The sequence below is a fragment of the Artibeus jamaicensis genome, unplaced genomic scaffold (assembly GCF_021234435.1).
Source record: "Artibeus jamaicensis isolate MK-2021 breed Jamaican fruit bat unplaced genomic scaffold, CSHL_Jam_final contig_426, whole genome shotgun sequence".
Lineage (NCBI taxonomy): Eukaryota > Metazoa > Chordata > Mammalia > Chiroptera > Phyllostomidae > Artibeus > Artibeus jamaicensis.
In genome coordinates, this window is record NW_026521826.1 from 10,867,356 (window position 1) to 10,878,527 (window position 11,172).

Consider the following 11,172-nt stretch of genomic DNA (forward strand, 5'->3'; position numbering starts at 1 on the left):
ATAAGTGATAATTGTAAGCATCCTACTGCTCCTGCAGGCAGTGGAGAATATCCTGTACTTTCTACCTCCCATCCCCACTTGTAAACTATACCCAGGGCCACTTTTCATGTTCACAGTTGGATTCTGTTCAGAAAAATAGATTTGTCTATGAACCCACTCTGCCTTCGATCTATTACCTTTTGCAAAGGTGTTTCTATATCAGCAAATGGGGGATCACTTTTTAAAACTTCCCCATGGTCCCTTTGGAGCCATTTCTCTTTATTTAAAACACTGTAGTGTTCAGCACTGTCTTTCAACCCTCATATCTCAATGCTGTCCAGTCCCCTGCACCTCCTGCCTAATTTAGGGCAAATACATTTATTCTTCATGAGGAAGTTCCTAACCAAAATCTTACCCAAGAGTGGACTTCCCTCTGGAATGGAGACGCTTGGCGAGGCAGGCACAGCTTCAGGACCAGGAGGTCTGCCCAGGGAACGTCCCCCTAAACTTCTGTCTTCTGGGATCACTGGTTCCTTTTCTTGTACTGTTTTCTCTCTATGGAGACTGCTCCGCTTCCCGTGTGTGAATGTCGAAGTGACAGATCACAGGGAGGGTCGTGAATTCCAGACGTGGTGTCTACACTGTTGTGCTGATTTTGTTTAAAATACAACCAGAAGCAGCTGTCCGCGTCATGGAGATGACAGACACTGTGTATCCTTGACCCCTCCTACCTGCACTCCCTCCCAGCCCTCCCCACCTCTCTCTTCCCCTCCTGTCCTAGCAACTTGCTTCACTGATAAAAAAAAAACACTGTTGAACTGAGGGGCAGTTTCTTTGAAGAGTTTTATCACTGACCTTAATTGTTATTAATTTCAGCCCTTTCTATATTCTTGTCATCCTAACCTGCCTTTTAGAAATCTAGAGTCAGGACCTGCTTTGAACGTAGAGAAGGTGGCTTGAAGTTGTCTTGTAAGAGTGTGGGCTCTGACCTGCAGTGTGGTCTCACAAAACTCAATATAATTGTGTTATCAGAGGTCACACAAAGGGATAGGCACAGAGCTTTTGGTGGGCAAGTGCTTAATTTTACCCGTTTACTCATCCATTCATTCAGTATTTGGAGGGCACCTGCTGAGTGGCAGGTATTGCCAGGACCCGCAAGAATTCAGGAAGTTGCAGCCCCTGTTCTTACAGGACATTTGCACCTTAGAAAGATACATAAAAACAAAGCTGATCTTCAGTGTGGCAAATGTCACAGCACAGAAGGGAGCATCCTTGTCCTGGAGACTCAACACAGGTGACATGTGCCAAGACAGCAGAGCATAGGGGTTTAGACAGAAAGGTTTGGGTGGAGAGAACCAATGACAAGAGGGACTTGTGGGCAGGAGGGTGAGTGGGAGATATGTGGGTGGCAGAGTTTGGGATGCTGGTTCATCCTGGGATGTACTCTGAATGCAGGTTAGGAAAGTTAGGATTTTATTCTAAATGTAGTTTAAGCAGGGATTTAGAGAGAGGCAATAAATGTTGGGCTTCTTTTCTTACCAATCAGGGCTTTCTGCTCTCAACTTCCTAGAAAACTTCCCCACCTGAGGCCAAAGCTCCATGGGACTGACCAATATCTTGGCATCAGTGGCTGGTAGCTGTCCTCTGAGCCCCCTGCCTCCTCCTCCAGACAGCCGGCCCATGGGTTCCCACTGGACCATCCTGGGTTGGCCTTGGGAGTGGCCAATGCTCCTAGGAGCTCCTGCATGTGAGTATGCAGGGTGTCCCATGGGATCCTCTCTGGCCTGGACAGTGGTGTAAGGATGTTGCATTTGTGATTAAAACCTCAAGAAGCAGTCTATTTGCTTTGCAATTTGAAACCTTTTCTGGCTGCATCTTACGGAGCATTACACAGAATCTGAACAAAAAGAGGGTGATTAGTAAACAAAACCCACCAGGGTGTGATTTCCAGTAAACAGTGATTTCCCTTCACTCTCTCGATGAAGTTTGTGTGTGGTCTTCTGCCCCCCTTGCACTTCCTCTGGTCAGGCGAGCCATTGGTCTCTTCTGTGAATTCAGAATTGGAAGGTCGTACAGGGATGTAAACACCCTGTAGAGAGTATGTGGAGGGCCAGGGTGGACAGAAAAGCTTATTGCTTTGGAGATGAATAGGAATGGCTTATATTTATAAAGCTCATTTCTCCAAAGTGCTTGAAGTAGTTATACATGATAACATAGAAACATTTTTTCAATGTTTCTAATGTTTTCATTAGATTCCACATATAAGTGAGATCATATGGAATCTGTCTTCTATATGGGCAATATAAGATATAAGCATATGTATAGGAAAAAGGGAGTAGGGAACTGCAGAATGCTTGATTTATAAGAATAAGGTTTTGCCTCGGTGCCAGGAAGGCAAGTTTGCACTTCTGCCTCTGCCACGAGCTTGGCTGTTTGGTTGAGGGTTCATATTATCTGCCCCCATTTCTGGTTTTACCTTTACTATTGTTCTAACAAGGTCGACATCAAGTTAGTATTTGTAAGAACCTGATACAGTTTTACATGGACACTGAATATTATTGTCATGCTTGTTTTTCAATTCTCTCTTTATTTTCCCTTGCTGATTTTTAGTGTGACTCCACAGTTACTGGAGGGGGTGTGCTAATCCCCCCCACTGTGTTTGTGGGCTTGTGAATTTCTTTTTGTAAGTCTGTCCCTTTCCACTTCATGTATTTGGAGTGCTGAGTACATAAAAATGTCCCCTTTCATCATTTTACTGCAAACCTCTTTATGCCACATAACATTTTTTTTTTGTCTTAAAGTCTGTTATGCCTCATGTCAAAGACAGTTGCTTCAGTTTTCTGTTGGTTAACATTTTTTTTAGTGCATGTTTTCCAGTCTTTTACATGCCAAAATTCTTTTGAGAGTGATATTTATTTAAATTTTAAAAATCTACTCTAACAATCTTCATTTTAACAAGGCTGTTAACACATTTATACTAATAATGATGACTAACGTATTTGGATTATACTTGGCTGAATTACTTTGCGTTTTCTATTTCCTCAGTTTTCTACTATTTATTCCTGTTTTTTCTTTCCTATATTGTGTTGGATTGACTGATTCTTTTTGTTTTTATTTATTTTATTTTTTAAAAAATATTATTTATTTATTTATTTATTTTTAGAGAGAGGGGAAGGGAAGGAGAAAGAGTGGGAGAGAAACATCAATGTGTGGTTGCCTCTCATGTGTCCCCTACTGGGGACCTGGCCCACAACCCAGGCATGTGCCATGACTGGGAATCGAACCAGCAACCCTTTGCTTCACAGGCCCATGCTCAATCCACTGAGCTACATCAGCCAGGCTATTTTTATTATGTTTTAGTTGAATTGATTGGGGTAATGATACAGGGTGCAGCCAGGGGGGGCCCCCCAAAAAAAAGATTTAGAAAGGTGTCCAGAATTCAAAGTGTATAGAAATATTGGAGAGACATATTAAGATGTCCTCACCGCCCCCCCCCCCCAGGGGGAAGGGATGAATAGAGCAAGGCCATTGAGAACTGTTTTGCATAGCAATAGTTTTGCAGCTAACCTCTGGAATGATTATTTAACATACCTGTAACCTTAAACTGGTTTCATAGATATGTTAAATAGCAGTGGCCAAGTTTGGAGCCAGGGAGAAGGGAGTAGTGGGGACTCAAGATGGAACTAGCGGGGACTGAGGATGGAACTGGGAGGACTCAAGATGTAACTAGGGGCTGCGCTCCAGAGTGAGAGCACCTAGGTGAGAGCTTGGAAAAGACTGGCTCCAAGACATGAAGGACCCCTGCTTGGCCAGATGAAGAGAGAGCCATGCGGTTTCAGCAGAGTGAGGACCCCCCTGTTGGTGAGGTGAAAGAGGGAGCCACGTGGTTTTGGCAAGGTGCGGACCCCCTCTTTCCCAGGTGAAAGGGAAAAACCACGCAGCTTTGCCAGAATGGAGATCCCTGCAGCCAGGTGAAGAAGACAGCCACATGCTTTTGGTGGAGTGCGGACTCCTGCAGCTTTGGTAGAAGAGGCCCACACGGCTTTGGGGTGCCCCCTTTGGCTGCGGGGCCTGAAAAGCAAGAGAGACTTTGACTGGAACTGGGTACAAAGGACTCTTGCCAGTGGACCATGAGAGGGTACCACAGTACTTTGGATTAACTCGAGATCCTGCACAGTGACACAGCTGACGGTGCCAGCGGCCTGCAACACAGACGTGTGCTCTTTTCCTGATTTAGGGTACCCGGAGTTGGGACAGTGGGAGAAAGGAGTGCTGTGTGGGTGTAGGTGTATACCCTAAAGGACTTTGATATTTTAGTGGAGGCATTAGGCCTGAATAGCATTAAATAAACATTTTGTTTCCTTTTCACAAATCTCTGGCATTAAGAGATGTCTTTCCAATTGGCGGCGGACAGAAGGGCCCAGTAGATTTTAGTATTTTGTTTTTTGGGAGGGGCCCCTGTTGTATAGCAGTTTTGGGCATCCCTAGGTGGGCCAAATATTGTATTGCCCCTCCCTCGGACCACCTCTTGTTGTTCGGTAACAGTAATATTGGTTCACAAAACCATATAGGTTTCAAGTGTACAACTCAAGAAAACATCATCTGAACAGGGCATCATGCACCCATCACCCAAAGCAAAGTCTCTTTCCACTTTTCTTTATCTTTGCCTTTGCCCACTTCCACCTTCCCCCACCCCTTTCCCCCGGGTTAACACTACACTGTGGTGTCTATATGTAATATGATATAATGTAATATTATATATATATTTTCTTAATCCCTTTACTTATTTTATCCAGCCCTTCAACCCTCCTCCCCTCTGACAGCTGTCAGCCTGTTTCATGTGTGTCTGTGCCTCTATTTCTTAGTTCCTCAGTTTATTTTGTTCATTAGATTCCACATATAAGTGAGATCATATGGAAGTTGTCTTTCTCTGATTGGCTTATTTCACTTAGTATAATGTTCTCCAGGTCAATCCATGCTGCTGCAAAGGGTAAAATTTTCTTCTCTTTTTTACAGCTGAATAGTATTCCAATGTGCAAATGTCCCATAGTTGTTTTATCCACTCATGTCCTGGTGGACACTTGGCCTGCTTCCAAATCTTGGGGATTGTTAGAAACATTAAAATAAACATAGGAGTGCATATATATTTTCAAATCAGTGTTTTGGGTTTCTTTGGATATATTCCCAGAAGTGGGAATCCTGGGTCAAAAGGCAGAGGCATTTAAAAATTTTTGAGGATCCATATTTTTTTCCATGGTGGCTGCACCAGTCTGCACTTCCACCAAGAATGCATGAGGGATCATTTTTCTCCACAACCTCACCAACACTTGTCGTTGGTGATTTATTGATGATAGCCATTCTTACAGCCATGAGGTGATATCTCATTGTGGTTTTCACTAGCATCTCTCTTATTATTAGTGGCATAGTGCATGTTTTCATATGTCTATCGGCTATCTGTATGTCCTCTTTGGAGACATGTCTATTCAGGTCCTTTGCTAATTTTTAAATTGGGTTCTTTGTTTTTGTGGCATTGAGTTAAAATGTCCAAAATTTTACTGCCTGTGTTTTCTTCTAGGATTTTTATGCTTTTGTTAGTTATATTTGTCTTTAATCCATTTTGAATTTATTATTTTATATGGTGTAAGTTGGTGGTCTAGTTTCATTTTTTTATGTCTGTTCAGTTATTGCAACACCATTTACTGAAGAGACTGTACTTTACCCTAGTGTATGCTCTTGCCTCCTTTATCAAATATTAACTGACCAGAGAGGCATGAGTTTATTTCTGTGTTCTCTGTTATGCTCCATTGATCTGTATGCCTGTTCTCCTGTCAATATCATGGCCTTGTAATATATTTTGATATTAAGTAGTGTGATACCTCTATTTTTGTTTTTTTTCAAGATTGTTGAGGCTATATAGGGTCTCCTGTGATTCCAAATAAATTTTTGGAATATGTTTTAGATCTGTGAGGCATGCCATTGGTATTTTAATAGAAATTACACTGAATCTGTTGATTGCTTTGGGTAGCTTTGATATTTTAATGATGTTAATTGTTTTTATTCATGCATACAATATATGCTTCCACTTATTTAATCTTCCTCCATTTCTTTTTTCAGTATCTTATAATTTTCCAAGTACCAGTCTTTTATCTTTTAGGTTAAATTTATTCCTAGGGATCAATTGTTTTGGTTGTAATAGTAAATGAGATTAAAAAATTTTCACTTTCTGATATTTCATTACTGGCATATAAAATGCAACTGATTTCTGAATATTTATTTTGTATCCTGCTATTTTGTCAAATTTATTTATTAGATGCAGTAGTTTTTTGGTGGAGTCTTTAGGGCTTTCTATATATAATATCATGCCATCTGTGAATAATGACAGTTTTACTTTTTTCTTTCCAGTTTGAAGGTCTTTTATTTCTTCTTCTTGTCTGATCACTGTGGCTAGGACTTTTAGTTAATAAGAGTAGTAAAAGCAGGTATCACTGTCTTGTTTCTGATCTTAAGGGAAATGCTTTTGGTTTTTGCCCATTGAGTATGATATTGGCTATAAGTCTGTCATATATGGCCTTCATTATATTGAAGTATGATACCTCTATTCCCACTTTGCTGAGAGTTTTTATGATAAATATTGCTGAATTTTATCAAATACTTTTTCTGTGTCTGTAAAATCTAGAACAAGGTAGAAACAGCAAAATTTTGTGTATATATGTATATACATATACATATACATATACATGTGTGTGTATATATATATATATATATATATATATATATATATATATTACAATAAATCTCATATACCTGAAAAGATATTCATGGGGTATTTTAAATGTTTTTGTTTTTGTGAACTGTTCTAGAATCATAGAACGTCTGACTTAAAAGAGACTACATAATCTAGTTCAGTTTCCTCATTTTCAGAAGAGGACACTGAGGCACAGATGTGTTAAATTATTTAGATAGGGGTTACACACAAGTCAGAGCTCAGACATCCTGATGTGAATGTTCTTGAGGGGCTTATTTTTTCCAAAGGTGGGTGTGCTGCATGTCTGACCACCAGAAGGAAACAGAACTTTGCCTTGGTTGAGTTAGACATGGAGCCTATAAGTGAAGATAAAATTATTGAAATGAAATAAAATAAAAATAAAAGATGATCAGATATTTGTCCAAAAAGAGGTGTAGGGAGTCAGATTACATTGAGATTACATTTTATCTCTAATAATCAAAGAAAGGCAGAGAATGTGTGGGTTTTTTTTTTTCTATGTGAGGGCAAGGTTAGAAGGCACCAACAGCTTTTGATAATATAAAATCATGTGATTCATTTTCATTATTAGAAGCAGAAGAAGCAATCAAAATTAAAAGGGATGTGCTTGTATACATGTATGTGTGTGTTCAGGGAAAGTAGGGGGGAGTAAACAACACATAAATCTGCAATTCGGGCCAGTAATTGTATTGAGGGTAAGGACAGAAGCTGCTGCATGTAGAAAAATAGGTTTACTCTGTGATGCCAGATCACTGGGTGGAATGGGCAGGGCCCTCAACTAGTGATGCTGTTTCTTATTTTGCTTCACAGGCCAGTTCTATTACCTTCTAACAATGCCACAGCCTTCTTAGTCTAAGAAAAAAAAAAAAAGAATGTGAGTAGGATGAAAGACAGATATCTTGATAAAAATTTTTTTCTTCACTCTACTATTGTTGAAATAGTCCATAAATTTAGTGACCTCTCCAACACATGTTTATTAGATACCTACTAAGTACGAGGAACATAGGTGCTTAGTACTATAGTATTTAGTTTAGTATTAAGTACTATAGGAATGTGCTGCTCAAAGTGTGGTCTAGTGGCCAGCAGCATCAGCACCCCTAGGAGCTTTTTAGAGATGCAGAATCTCAGCTCCCAGAGCTAATGAGCCCAAATCTGCCTTTTAATCAGAATTCCAGGCGAGAAAGAGCAGTATTATTCCTATAACAAATTACTTTATTATAGAAATAATTTTTGTAGACAAGTTTGAGAAATTGGACAATTAATTAGGAAGTGAGCCTCTCAAGAATATTAGAAATGATCAACTTTTTGATTCTTTGTAGAACCCAGCTTGACTTCACCACAGCGAAGCTGAGGAGAATAGTGCCCCTTTGGTCCAATTAGGGTCTGCAGCTTTGAGTACATTAATGTCATGATGGTGGGGAGGTGGATGTAGAAGAATAAAAAGTACTACTCAGTAGTTTCAGGTAAGACATCCCAGAAATAGCTCTTTGGGCCTCGGGATGGTGTGTCACCGTAGGTCCCATGCCATTCAGACCGGGGCATGGGCACCTCAATTTCTAGCCTGAGAAAATTTTGGTTACATGTATTTGTAGCCATAGCATAGATATTATTTTATATTCTGCCTTTCCATTCTTCCACTGCATTTTCAAACATTTAAAGAGACTAATTCTGTTTCTGCTCAATAGAGAGTTATTTTTCTTCTCTGTGTCAGGGGTATAATAACATTACTATTCCCATTTCACACTCTGTGTATGGGGGGGTGGCTCACTGAACTTCACGGGGTTCCTCAAGTTCCCCTGTTGGAAAGGGAGGTTTGAGCAGCGGTCAGGTGCTCATCTCCTAGTGTTTGCAGAAAAAAATCGCCAATGCCAAACGTATAGGATGCAGAGAAATCTGGGCTTAGCCTGAGCTGCTAACGAGAACATCACTGCTCCTTAGAGTATTTCTGCAGCAGCTCAGAAGTGAAAATGAGATTTCCTCAAGCAATAATTCATTGTTCATTCCCTACTGGCGTGATCCTTCTCCACTAGGCTTGTTTTCAAACATCCAAACATTGTTATTGAAGAGACGGCTGGTTTGTCAGTGCTCCTACCATGAAGGCAACTTCCCCTTTGTAAAATAAGCAAGTTGCCCAAATGACTTCTTATGCACATTCTTATCACCCCAATATTTTATTTGGAAAATTTTCTACTCTCCAGAAAAGTTGAAAGAGGAGTATAATGAACACTGTGTATTCTTTACCTTGGTTAACCAATTGTTCACTTGTGATGGTGTGTGCGTGCCCGAAGAATCTAGGCCAGGTATCTTATAAAATACCCCACATTCTGGGTTTGTTTGCTTCCTTATGCTTAGATTAGGTTAAACATTTTTGGCAAGATTACCACATTCATGATGTTATATACTTCTTATTACATCACACCAGGAAGTGTGTAACAGTTTATTCCATTACCTATCATTTTAATTTTGATCACTTAGTTAAGATAGTTTTGCTAGATTTCTCTATTTTAAGGTACCTCTTTCTCTTTCCTAGTTAACTAATAATCTGTGTGCTCATATTTTGAGTGCATGTGAATATCCTGTTTCCCTTGACCTTTCACCTAGCAGTTTTAACATTTGACAAATTTTATTAAATAAATTATAACATTGTGATTTACAAATGGTGATTTTCAAATTCTGTAATTACTTCTGCATGTATTGACTGGTTTTCTTCTCTAGAAAACTCCTTATCCCTTAGCTCCCTCACCACGTTTTTTCTTTTTCTCTTATTTCAGAATATTACCATAAATACATAAATTACTTAAAAAATTCCAGGTATTAAAATCCATTACTATAATATTTTTTACTTTCAAATTATTCAAAATTTGTTCAATATTGGCCCTTCAAGCTAGCACCTGTGTTCTTAATATGCTTCTATTAGTTTTATTAAAATACAAAACTAGAAAAAAGAAAAGCAAATTAAACCCAAAGCAAGCAGAAGGAACAATGAAAATAAAAGCCTTTAAAAGAGCAACACAATTGATAGACTTCTAGCTAGACTGACCATGAAAAGAGAGATGATACAAATGACCAATACCAGGAATAAAAAAGGGACATTACTGACCCTTCAGGGTAATAATGTATATTAGGAGTAAATATATGTCCATAAATTCAACAAATTAGATTAAATGAAAAAATTTCTTGAATGACACAAGTGTCCATTCACTCAAGAAGGAAGAGGTACTTGGAATAGTTCTTTATCTATTAAAGAAACTGAATTTGTAGTTAACACAGAGAGAACTTTACGCTTAGATAGCTTCACAGGCAAATACTATCAAACACTGAAAAAAGGAATACTATCAGTCCTACACAAACTATTCAGAATATAGAAACAGGGCTGGGACCAGGGTGAAGCAAGAGAACACTTATGCGAGTGTAGGGTCAGCACCTATGATTGACTGCCTCCGTATTGTTGCTACCCAGGGGTCGCAGTTACGTTACCCTAGTCCCAGCCCTGTGAAGAACACCTCCCAACTCATTCTATAAGTCCTACAAGAAAAGAGAACTATGGACTATTATCCCTCATGAATGTAGATGCAAAAATCCTCAAACAAATACTAACAAATCAAATTAATAATATGTATTTTAAAAAGTAATATATACATTATAACCAAGTAGAATTTACCCTAGGAATGCAAAGTGGGTTCAACATTTGAAAATTAATAAATTTAATTAACCATATCTGCAGATTAAAAAAGAAAAAACATATGATCATCTCAACAGATGCAGAAGAAGCTTTTGGCAAAATTCAGCATCCCTTCATAATAATAATTTAAAAAGGCAGCAAACTAGTAACGTAAGAGAACTTCTTCAACCTAATAAAGTAGTCTGTTGTCTCTTTCTATTAAACATCATACTAGAAATCTCAAACCAGTAAGTTAGTTTAGTAAAAATCACAGGACATAAGATCAACATACAAAATTCATTTTACTTCTATAAATTAGCAATGACCAATTAGAAATTTAAATAAAAAGTACCATTTAAAATAGCACAAAAAAAATCTATGTAAACATAGAACTAACTATGTGTGAGATCTGTATGTTGAAAACACTGTAAAACACTGATGAAAGAACTCAAAGATTACCTATATAAATGCAGAACTACACCATGTCCATAGATTGCAAGAGTATATTAAAGATAGTAATTCTCACCATATTAACTTATAAAATCAACAAAATTCCAATTAAAGTCCCAGAAGGATTTTTAAAAATTGATGACCCAATTCTAATGTATATAAAATGTTGAGAGGCCAGAATTGCCAGACCAACTGTGAAAATAAAGAAAATGAAGGACTAACTTTTCTTGATATCAAAGGTTAATATAATGTTACAGTAATCAAGAGAACATGATTTTAGGGAAAAGATAGATGTATAGATTAATGGAAGAGAACTGAG